This window comes from Notothenia coriiceps, unplaced genomic scaffold (assembly GCF_000735185.1).
Source record: "Notothenia coriiceps isolate Sejong01 unplaced genomic scaffold, NC01 NC01_scaffold00037246, whole genome shotgun sequence".
NCBI classification, from domain to species: Eukaryota; Metazoa; Chordata; class Actinopteri; order Perciformes; family Nototheniidae; genus Notothenia; species Notothenia coriiceps.
Genome location: NW_011369947.1, coordinates 28,065,968 through 28,077,889, shown reverse-complemented (window position 1 = coordinate 28,077,889; position 11,922 = coordinate 28,065,968). Strand labels below are relative to the sequence as shown.

The 11,922-nt window shown below is 40.8% G+C and overlaps 1 pseudogene; it reads left to right on the top strand.

Moving 5' to 3' along the window:
* Positions 1-638: 638 nt before the first annotated feature.
* On the top strand, positions 639-11,311 carry LOC104966601 (repulsive guidance molecule A-like; annotated as a pseudogene).
* Positions 11,312-11,922: the final 611 nt, after the last annotated feature.

Genomic DNA, 11,922 nt, shown 5'->3' with positions numbered 1-11,922 from the left:
TATGTTGAACCATGGAGTGGAGGTTGGAAAAGCTGAAGAGGAAAGGAAAGAGGGGGTTGTGGTGGTATTTTCCTGCATGCCGTCTGATCCTAAAACACAGGTGCAGCCCCCATGCAGCCCTCTCTGGCTTTGAAATACCACGCCACCCCACCCCCCTCCCCTGCTGCAAAGCGTTTGTCCACCTGATCCTCCATTAAATCCTGATTATTATGGATTTGTCTTTTTCCAACCTGTAATTTAGAGAGTGTGCTAAAGGTTATCTCTGGTCATTTAGTTCTGACAATTGGTGTTATAGGTTAGAAATTCAAAAAGTTATCAATGTGTAAATGAAGTAGCAGTTTAAATGAGTTGTAAACACTTGTGTGTGTTATAATAGGTCTAGAAACTTCTATCTTGATCTTGCAGAAGGATTCTGTAATAAGGCAGAAAATGGGGAACAAATCAACAAAAAGACATGGGAAGCTGACATGACATGGGTTTAGTTTCACTTGCTTGTGACAGAAAAATAAGACTTCACAACTCTCAAGTCAAATGTTTAGACCGTAATATGTGGACTTCTATCTCCCAAAGAGAGAACAACTAGCTGGAAAACAGGGGGGGGGTTTGCAGCTGAGATTTGGGGCTCCCAGTGGCGTCATGCAGAGCCGATCATTGTCTCTCTCACACTTTCTAACTAGCCGTTTCACAACATCCAGACAGCGAGCCGTACGCAGCAGCAGCAGCAGCTTTGCCCTCAGGGCTTCTCTCCCCGACGTCGACCATAACTAACAATTTGGATTCACCGCGCGGATGAGGGCAATTACTGGACTTAATCTATCATAATGTCTGCTTGCCGATCGATCGATAGTCAAATGAGTTTAGCAATGGCTGCAGAGATCTGAGTCCACCCCGGGTGCGAGAAGTGGCTGCTTAAATGAATACCAACTCACAAGAAGAGAAGCACTTTCATTTCAGCGAGAGGCACATCGTTGGACATCATGCACAGACGGGATTTAACACTCAGAAAGCCACTGAGTGCGTTTGATTTCGGATTACAGTGACACACAGTACGAGGTTTATTTATTAAAGAGGGGGAGATTTTTTAGGAGTGTGCTCCCTCTCACTCCTGTTCGCTGTCCTCCGGATTCCTGCAGGACTCCAGAGTCGCGAAGAGCCCATGCAGTCGCCAAGGTTGGTTTGGAGACTTATTTTGAATTTTAACCAACATTATCTGAGTTCATGTTTACGCAGAAGTCTTGTCAGTTTTTCGTTCGCTTGCTTTGGTTTTAAACTGTATCTATATGTCCTTAAATGTGTCTACTTTACTACACGATGTTTGCAGTCAGGAGAGCTGCAATATTAAGAATTCGATCCATTTGCTGGTGTCAGTCAAATGTGCATAAACACTGTATTCACTTGTGCAGTCAGATATTAAAGAATGCAGCAATATTTAATTTACCATATTTCTAGGGTTTTTGAACAATCTACTTCCAAACAGAAATGCAGTTGTCCATCTGACATGCATAAAATAGTATCTTCTTTAGAGCAGTGCAACAGGACAAATGCGCCTGCTGGCTGCAGATTTAAGCTACACCTTTTAAATCCTAATTGCATGACAGCATGTAATTAGACCAATAACCGAGCTGTCCATAAAGCTCAAATTTAATGACAGGTTTGGTTGTCCTCATAATGCCATGTGCGTTTGTGTCATGATTTGAGGTTTCATATCAGAGCTCCTAACAAGCGCCATCTGTTGGAAAAGAGGCTCAGTCCTCGGTGACCGTCAACACAGATGCAATATAATAAATGTATGCTATTGTGCACACAATTTAACATCAATACGAGGTGAATATTACTTCATTACACCATGTTTAGTATGGAAATGTGAGAACTGTGTGAGGTTTGGCAAGTATTAGAGATTTAAAGCAGCACACCTTTAAACGTCATTACCTGCCGGATTAATGGAGATGTTGTATTGTTATCAGTCACTTTTACCTACCACACACAGCATGTGGAGAACATGATGTGCTGGATGTCTATATAGATCCTCATTTATACAATTGTTGTCTTTCCACTACATGGAGATTTAAACCCATACAAGTAAACTAATTTGATTTAAAAGCAATATATCTTATAATTGGTTGGTCATTAACTATTATCCAATGGACACAATACAGCTGATGGCATGATGGACACTTGATGAGCAAAGCCTATGGAAGAGAAGAGGTCTAACCTAATTGTTATGGTGGTGCAATGAGTCTAATTCAATTTGCCTTTGTAGTGAGAATTTGGTCTGCATATTATTTCTCTATTAACTATTTGGTAACTTTATCAAATGTAAGAAAATTGTCAAAATGGCCGTCAGATTTCAGAGCTCAAGGTGATGTCTTCAAATGGCTTCCTTTGTACAACAAACCGCTCCTAATCTGTGGACATTTTATTTAAAGTAAATATGAGCTAATATATAAAACAAAGAAACACAGTGAATCCCTGCATTTGAGAGGCTGAACCGGAGACTGTTTGGCATTTATGCTAAATAAATTACTTTTCCGATTTATATTGATTATCCATATAGTGGCTAATAGTTTGTTGTCGATCGGAACAAAACAATGAACTAAATAACAGTTGAAATGATAAAAATAAATCGTATTTTTAAACAAGGAATAAATATCCTAACCAAAGAAATGGGTCATGGACTTCTAAATAAGTAATTTTCCATTGATGTAAAAATTATTTGTTTCTCCAGTTTCATTATCAATCTCAGAGAAAGGCTATCAGGCACACGTAACTCTTCATGTCCATTACTAAAGACGAAAGAGCTTACTTTGAACAGAAATGTATGCAAATTAACTTTTGATGATGAATGATTGTTAATAAAAAAGACAATTCATAAACCACTAATTGGCTAAAGATGTCTTAGTCAACCAAGACATTAACACAGTCAATTAATTGACAAATAATATGAAAGTGGTCATAAAAACCCATGATACTGAATAATATTAAGACATGTTGCACCTTCGTTTGCAAGCTCACTGCAACAGGTTTCAAATGTTCAATCTGCAACAATATTTTCTAGATGTGATATACACACAAGGATTTTGAGCTTTTTAGGCGACTAAATCAATCACAAGATATCTGCATGAAAAGCCCTTATAATGTCATTCCTGAGTTTGGTTCTTTATCCAATGTTGCTACTAAACACCAAAAATATGTAACAGTTCATCAAAACATATCACAGAGCAGCTTGTGCCTTACAGCTGCAGTCATTCATTTCAGATGGGAATGTTAGGTATAGAGTGGGGAATGAGTCTTTCCGGGGCCACCCTTGTTGAAAACATGTGTAGGCTCAGACCTCATTGTACATGAACGTATCCATCATCCACGAGAGGGAAAGCATTCACAAAGATATTCAACGCTCTATGGAAAAATACTGTACAGCAGCCGGCCATCTTTCTGATAGAATGTTCCTTTAAATCGTAGTCAAAGTCAGAAGTGATGTGTCATTTGTGCAGCCTCAATGGAGGTAGTATGCATTTAAGAGTAGTAGATCATCTGCTTTTCGGGCCAGTAAAGGAAATGTCTCTAATCCTTTAAGCCAACATGCCAAAACTACTATCTTACAAGTCCGGCATTTTTATCACCACTCAAAAGACAAATCACTCCTAGAGCTGCCTTTTACGTTGGCTTTGATAACTTAATTTACTGATGTGACGTTTAAACTGCAGCAACACATTGTGGTATGGTTTGCAAGTTAAATACATGCTGCTGGGTTAATGGAAAGTATTGCCATCACTGAAAAGTAGAATATTTCCATCAAGCACTATAGGTTTTATTGAGAACACACAGATGATGTTGAGTTTTATATTATATAATTACAGGCATAATATTTCACAGTGGCTTTTAAAATGTTCAAGCTAATGTTCTTTACCTTTTTTCCTTTGATATTTGGCTTGATTTGATTGATTATGTGTTGAGGGTTAAATGTACCTTACAACCCTTAAAATCCATGTGTTGCTGGTATTTTCCTAGCTTGTAGTTTGTCTGATAGTCTGACACACTAACTATTGGGTGATCAATGTCTCAAGCAACAGAAAACCCCGTTGGCCACTCTTTTGAGAATTGGTTAAAATAATTGGCTATGGTTCTACCTTGTCAAAACTACAGTGAGGATTTTATGCTTTACTTTGTCATGTATAATAGTAAACTAAATATATAGGTTTTGGCTTCTTGGCATGATTAAACAACCAAATTGAAAATGTTAGTTTTGGCTTTGGTAAACTTTGATTGTCTCACATTTAATAGACGAAATAAGTAATAAATAAAACAATGAGCAGATGTATTGATAACTAACATTATAGCTAGCAGGCAGCCCTTATAATAGAACATCTTGTTCAAATGTCAGATATGATGTGTACACTTGGTGAAATATTCAAACTGGAGACTGCATGCGGGTAGTTTCCCCATTTGATCAAATTGGAATGCTCTTCAGCACCACTTTTGTGTACATTTTCAACATTCAGTATGACACATTTGGCATCTTTAGAAACATTGGGACCCCCACTAGAACATAAATAAACTTGTGTAGATTTTGGCTGCACTGGGTGAGTTTGATTGACCTACAGTGGTGGGTATGAGGGGTTGAAGAGGTTAGCTTTGCTTGTAACTACAATATTAAACATGAAGTAAGTTGAAACCTATTTTTAGGGTCCATTATTTATACAAGGCTATGTGTGCTGATATGAACGGTAGAAGCACATTATTAACAGCTCTTTGGGAATAAACGTGGTGTTGTTTTATATTGTGGGTAGCTTACCTCCTGTTTACATGCTTAGTGGGGGGGATACCACTGCTTTTCTCTCCAGGTTTTTCCTTCAGAGAGAGGTTATTGTTGTGATCTCCGCAAATCAAGCCCCTTTTACACGGCGTTGTGCACCACTACTTTGTGGGCCGCGAAGACGGTCGTCGTCGAACAAGTCTGCACATTGAGTTGTAATTTGAAACTTGGAGAGGGGGTTTAAGGGCAGAACAGGCCGATGTGATTGGCTCAGTGTGTCCGCTGGCCCGCAGAGGCTGCACCTTGTCGACACTCCCCTAAAAGGAAGACGGATTGCCCGGCTGCTCTCAGAGGTTTGTCCCGCACTGCGAGTTAGCTAGCGTCCCCGGCTGTAGCCGCACGGTGCACCGAACAACAACAACTTCTTAAAGATAGTAATGAGAAGACGGGACCGACTCCAGGCCCCTTTTATGGACTTTTCTGTGTGTTTTCACGGCGGCTCTAACTCTTCTCCTCTGTCCTTCCTTCATCGGGTTTGACCAGGGAGAGGAGTGAAGTGCGACCCCGAGTTGGATGGATGGTTATGGGGAAAAGAGGAAGACCCTCGGCGCTTGACGTGTGCAGAGTCCTCGCGGTGTTTCTCTCACTCTTCCCAACCGGTAAGATGCCTCTTTTTATACTTTTAAATGAAAACGTTTTTTTAAAAACCCACACGAACATGTTTTTACCATGCATAGACTGTATATACATGTTTAAACTTAAAAGGTTTACCAAACAAAATGACAAGTTAAACGTTATTGTCGAAACGTATCGTTGTTTAACTAACTACTTTCTCAACGTAGGCTGCTAAGTTGCTTGGTAAGGTCACAATTTATGAGCCGATATATTTAACTGAACAATGGAAGAGTAGAGTTATACAGTGGTGGAAAAAGTTCCGATTCTTTACTTAAGTAAAAGTCAACTAATACCACACTGTAAAAATACTAAATTTCAAGTGAAAGTACTGCATGGAGAATGGTACTTAAGTAAAAGTCGTAAAGTACGATTGGGAAATGTACTTAAAGTATTAGGATTAAAAGTAAAACTCAATTTTTTTAATATATATTTTAAAGATAAATTGCTACCAATTAATTTCCTGTTAACCCACTCAACTTATTTAATGTTTGGTGGTTTAATCTAGATAGCCTACCAAATAAAACAAGTTATTCCTAAATATTGTGTGTCAAAATCTGAATTCATAAATAAATATGTGAAATACATTTTTGACAAAATATGCTTCCAAAATTTAGTAGAGTTTACACATAAAGAGTTATAAAATTAAGATACTGGGGTAAAGTACAAGTATCTAAAATGTGTACTTAAGCACAGTATTTGAGTAGATGTACTTAGTCACTTTCCAACACTGTTACATAGTGCACCTAAAAGAGTGGTTTCTGCTGAAGCTTGCATTTAAAATAAAAACTGCAAAAAATGTATAATTCACCGCAGCAAATCAGTTGGTTGGTTACAAATTGCACATATTTAGGGCAAATTGCTTACGTGCAAAAGTCTGGAAAAGGTTGAAAGTTAGGAAAATATGACACCAGGCTTGAAAGTGAAGAAGAATGTCATTACTGCACAACATTTGACTAGTTTAAGTAGCCTAGTTGTTGTCAGGGTTTTATTTCACAGGACGTTATTTTATTAATGGAACACAAAACAAAGTGAGGGGTCTTTTGGGGGCTGTTGTAGCCCTCAACCCTTGTTTTGTTTGGGGGATGGTGCATGCATGCCTCAGTATTTCACATAGCTCCTTGAAAGTATCTGTGTTTATTTTTTACTTTAACTTAGGTCTTCTTTTTAAGGAAGGACTTTCATTTAAAGAAGTGTATTCACCCATGAAACTGAAAAACCCCCGAAAGAATTCCAAGAGAGTCTAATTACTTTTACTTTTAAACTGTATACCCCGGTTATCTAGGCACTTTATTTTGTTTAATGTATACCAAGTTTATCTAGGCCCTTTTTGTTTTTCTGTTTGATGTGTCATACTGTAGGACTGCGAGAAACGATATTTCGAGATTTCTGGATGTACAACATGTAGAATTCTTGAAAATAAAGCTGACTTTGACTTACGCTTAAATGTGCATGCTTAACAGTTTCAAGTCCAGCATTAAAGCTATTTTTAAAAAATTGGGGAAAAAGTGATTTGAACTGCTGCAATGGCAGTGTGATATCATATTAGACATCCCCATTTTTGTGTTTAAATTGACTTAATAAACTTGTAATTTAAGACTGGGATGATTACAGTGGGTTGGTTACTTTCTGCACTGGGAAAACCTCATTCAGCTCACCTTGCATGTGTGCCAAACCCTTATCAGTTTTCCTCTAAAGTCACTTACCGTCAAACAACAAGGTGCTAATGCACTGATAGCTGAGATCAAGATTAGTTTATTGCCATCTATCAAATGGGTGGTAAACGGAGAGGTGATACAGGGGTTGTAGAGAGCTGCGGTGAAGCTTTCAGGAGGGATATTGTTTAAAGTGTTGATATGGCTCCCCCCTTGAGACACTGGGAAAAACCTCTCACTGCCTGTTTAAATGAATGCTTTATTAGTCAAAGGTAATACTATTCAAACATGGTGTGGCAACAGGGCATCCTGAAAACATGTTTGAAGAACATTTGTGTTAATAAGTGGCCGGATGTGGAAATAAAGCAGGAGACAACAATCTAAGGTCAAGCAGCATATAATCACTAAAGGTGTAGATTAGGATCCCAAAAGGCCTTTTCTTACTTTACATGAACCAAAAGGGTGTGAAAGGCACTTCTCTACAATACACAGCAAAGTTATCATATATCCTGCTTTACCCAAGGGAGGTTCAGACCTGTGTTTTGTTCACTATTTTTGAAAAAAACTGGTTTTGTTTGTTGTTTGTGTTTCATGCTATGGAAATGTATAGATTTGTGTAGCTATAGATATTAATTGTCGTTTTCCAAGGTGTACCATCACAACTCAGCAGCAACATATAATAGTGCATACGCTTTTTATCCTTTCTCTCGCATTAAAGCTTTTTTGACAAGATGCCAACTAGTTAATCTACAAAACAAATAATGTGGCAAAGTAATTACTGCTGTAATGTAAGAAAACTTAATTAGACACTGCAGCCAACGATAGCTGTGTGAACATTCATGATTCGTCTGATTTTTTGGTTTTAGATTTAGTATTATATATATCTGTGTTACTAAACTACCATCAATAACAGACTACTATTAATAGCTTTCCTGTGAAACTATCATGTCTTTGAATAACATTGTGTCCATCTTGTTTGCTTCTTGTGTTAAAACTGTGCCTCGTTCCTCCTTGACAGTGAGCCTGCAGTGTAAGATCCTGAAGTGTAACTCTGAATTTTGGGCCTCCACCTCGAACTCTGGACCGGAGGAGGAGTTCTGCACTGCGCTGCGAGCGTACAACAGCTGTGTGCGGCGGACTGCACGAACCTGCAGGGGGGACTTGGCGTACCACTCTGCCCAGCATGGCATAGAGGATCTAATGAGCCAACACAACTGCTCCAGGGAGGGGCCCACATCCCAACCACGTGCCCGCACCGCACTTCCTCCTCAGCCCCCGCCCCTCACACCTGACAGCCAGGAGCGCTCAGATGGCCCGGAAATGTGTCACTATGAGCGCAGTCTCCCCCGCAACACGGCTCCTCCCAACTACACCCACTGTGGCTTCTTCGGAGACCCACACCTCCGGACATTTGGCGACGACTTCCAGACGTGTAAGGTGGAAGGAGCCTGGCCGCTCATACACAACAAATACCTGTCAGTGCAGGTGACCAACACTCCTGTGGTGCCGGGGTCTATGGCCACCGCAACAAGCAAGGTGGGGATCCTTTAATGGTGTCCTAAATTGTGGTCCAATCAGGCAACACTTCTATTGGTCAACTAGAGCTGCATCTATACAATATTTCAAACTTCCATGGTGACATAAGTCTTTGTTTTGTTCGACCAGCAGTCTAAAACTTAAAAATATTCCAAATCACATAAAACGATAAAAATGAAACCCATTTTGTCAAATCAAGCAAATTTCACCTCCACAATCAACCGAAAATTGCTTTGCTAATACTGCAATAATTAGTTTATCCTGGAAGTAACTTATGAATCATAAATGCCCAACCTTTGCTCGTCATGCTTCTCAAATGTCATTTTAAAATTGACATTTGGTTTGGTATTGACTGGAGGACTTTTGCTTCGGTCAATAATTAGCATTCGATAATATTTCCTGACATTTTCCAGGCTAAATAATAGTTTAAATAATCATATGTAATTGAAGTGATTACTGTCACCTTGCTGCATTGATTTACCATGTTAGTTGTTGGTGACTTCTGCTCAGTGCTGCTGCATGGAAACCTGTAGCCGCTCGTGTTTTTGTTTATGCGAGTCTTTTCTTTCATGTGGTCTGTTTGACAGAGAAGCTGCTCTCACAAACTGAACTCTGGTTAGTGTTTGGATGAGATCCATAATGACAGATAACGAAGCCAAACACCGCTCAATTGCAAAGATCTTGATAAGCTTTATAAATGATATGTTAGTGTTATAACAGCAGTTCTGCGTCAAATGTTAACATGAGGCTCCATGTTCACTTTTCGCTGTAGACGGCTCAGGCTGATGCTTGGCCTACTTACAGTGAAGTCTACACACAGAGCACATTACAGTTAGACATGTTGTGTCTGCAGGACTTTAGATATTTTCTCTACATTATGATATATTTTCCTTCATAGCTTTATCAGCAGTGCATTCTTCTTTATTGTTTTTGTTTAATGGTGCATTGGTTAGTTTGGATGGCTGTCCCTGAAATGCCTTTCTAGTAGAACTTGAGGTCAAAAACAAAGAAGTATTTGTATTTGGCAAGTTCAGTTAGAGTTGTTCCAGATTTGGCAACGTTTTGACAGCAATGATTGTGGACCTCAGCCTCGTTGCAGAGTATCATAAGTTAACTTGTAAGACTGAGTATAAAAGGACTTTGTCCTTAATCACATTTGTAGAAAGTACAATTTTCTGCAATCAAGGCTTCTTAATGATACTCTATTAGGCATTTGTGGGGTTTTGAGCTTTTAAAGTAATGACATTTTTATATTGCTGTTCTTGGAAGCCAATTAGATGTCTTTTTTAAGATCTTGATTCTGGACAAAGGGAAAACAAGGCAGCAGCCAATGCCACCTGTGCAAACATGGCACCCTCTTCTAAAGGACTTGCATTAACTGAGCTCTGTGCTGATTCACTACAGCAAATACAACTGTCTGTTTTTTCTACCTTTTTCTGATGAAGGGATAATAGAGGCATTTTAGTTTTGATTGTTTTCATTTAAAGCCGGCGAAAAAAACAGAAGTTAATATAGGTGGGAAATGTTGGCAGACGGTTGGCTCCAATTGAGACAGAACTGAATTGTAAAGCTAATGGAGTATTTTGTAGACCCCCTACTCTGTCTGACAGTCCCTATGTTGTCCTGCTATGGCTGCTCTGACAATGGCTCATGGTGTCTTGATGAAACCGAGCTCTGCCCAGCCTCACTTAATTAGCTGCAGAGTGTATCGCTGCGTCCTGGCCCCGCTCCACTCCCCGCAGCATAGTTCTGGGGTTCACCGGCAGGTTTTCAGCGCTATGAATGGATCGCCTTTGTGTCCGCTGACTGAGGCCTGATCTTACATGGCCGAGACTCGTGTTTTTTGAGGGCGTTTACCTTGGCCTCCCCCATGTTGAGCCAGTGCTGAAATATGACACTTAAGTGGAGTTGTGGTACATATTGAACAAACTTGTTCTTAATGCAAAAGTTTAAGCACTTTCATTTTTTAAATCTGCTGCTAATATCTACGGCAGTTAACAAGGATTTTGTATATAACCCTAATTACATGGCATACTTGCATTTGTGAGGTTCATAAAGGCAAACGCATATGATCATTTAAGCTGAATGTTAATGACTTATCTTTTTTTCTGTCCTCCTGCAGCTGACAATCATCTTTAAGAACTTCCAGGAATGGTGTAGTGACCAGAAGATGTATTCACGCAAGACGATGAGCTGCCCGCGCTGCTTTTGCAGATGGCTCCAAGAACGGAGGCGGATCGGCCATGGAGCCAACACTCTGGCGCGTGGTGTGGAGAAAGGTTCCCCCGGCAGCACGTGGAGATTCAGGCCAGGTACATCGGCACAAAACCATCGTGGGGTGCGGCCAGGTCGGGGCCGCTACCTGACCTTTGCTGTGCGGGATGCCTGAGGGAAGTTGTGAACTCTGGGGAGGAAGGAGGAATGACCAGGACTGTACCTCTGTCTTCACGGCTGCCCGGCCAACCAGCGCATTGACTTCAGAAACTTCAAGGCTCGGTCTGCGGGAGGCCCAGAGCACAGGAAGGCCCCGCCAGCACGCGGCGCTCAGGGCTTTCACCTACCACCAGTCTGCCAAGCGCCAAGTGCGCAAAGAGCGGCTCCCAGTGGGAGGACCTGTACTTTCAGTCCTGTGTGTTTGACCTCCTCTCCTTCTGGAGACATTAACTTCACAATGGCAGCCCTACTACGCCTTTGAGTGATGTCAAAATTGCTCCACTCCAACAGCAAAAGATGACCACATCTATGAAAAGGAACTCTTTTTGAATAACGCGCCACAGAGGGGCAAAGATTTCCTTTCATCTCTTCTCCTCAACGCTCCTTGCTGTCTTTATTGTGGATTGAGTGTTGCACAGCTCATCTTATAATCTCCTCTTCACAACAGGATCCTCATGGTGTAATCTGTCAGTGAGTGTTAGGAGTGCTTCTGGTTCTGTGATGTGAACTCCTGAGTCTCATTTTAGTAGTGTTGGTTCGTGTCTGGACTTCAGTCTGTGATGACCAGACGGAGTCGACACCGTTGCTCCCCACCTTTCATCACATGTGTTTTAGCTGCTTTCATAGGGGACTGGTCTTTGATGAGAGCAGCGGTTGAGAGGAGCCCGGCTTACCTCCAAGAGCTCAGGATATCCACCTGGGAGATTAAAATACCCACATTCTCACCGGGGGCCTGCATGCCGATGGGAAGCGCCCGGAACAAGATGATTCTTTTGCAGAAAGGAAGAGTTTGCTGATCCTCCCCTCTCCTGATCCACTCATTGGTGCCCCAAGCCAGTGAAGCTCTCCGTGGCTCATGTGGCCGGGCAAGGA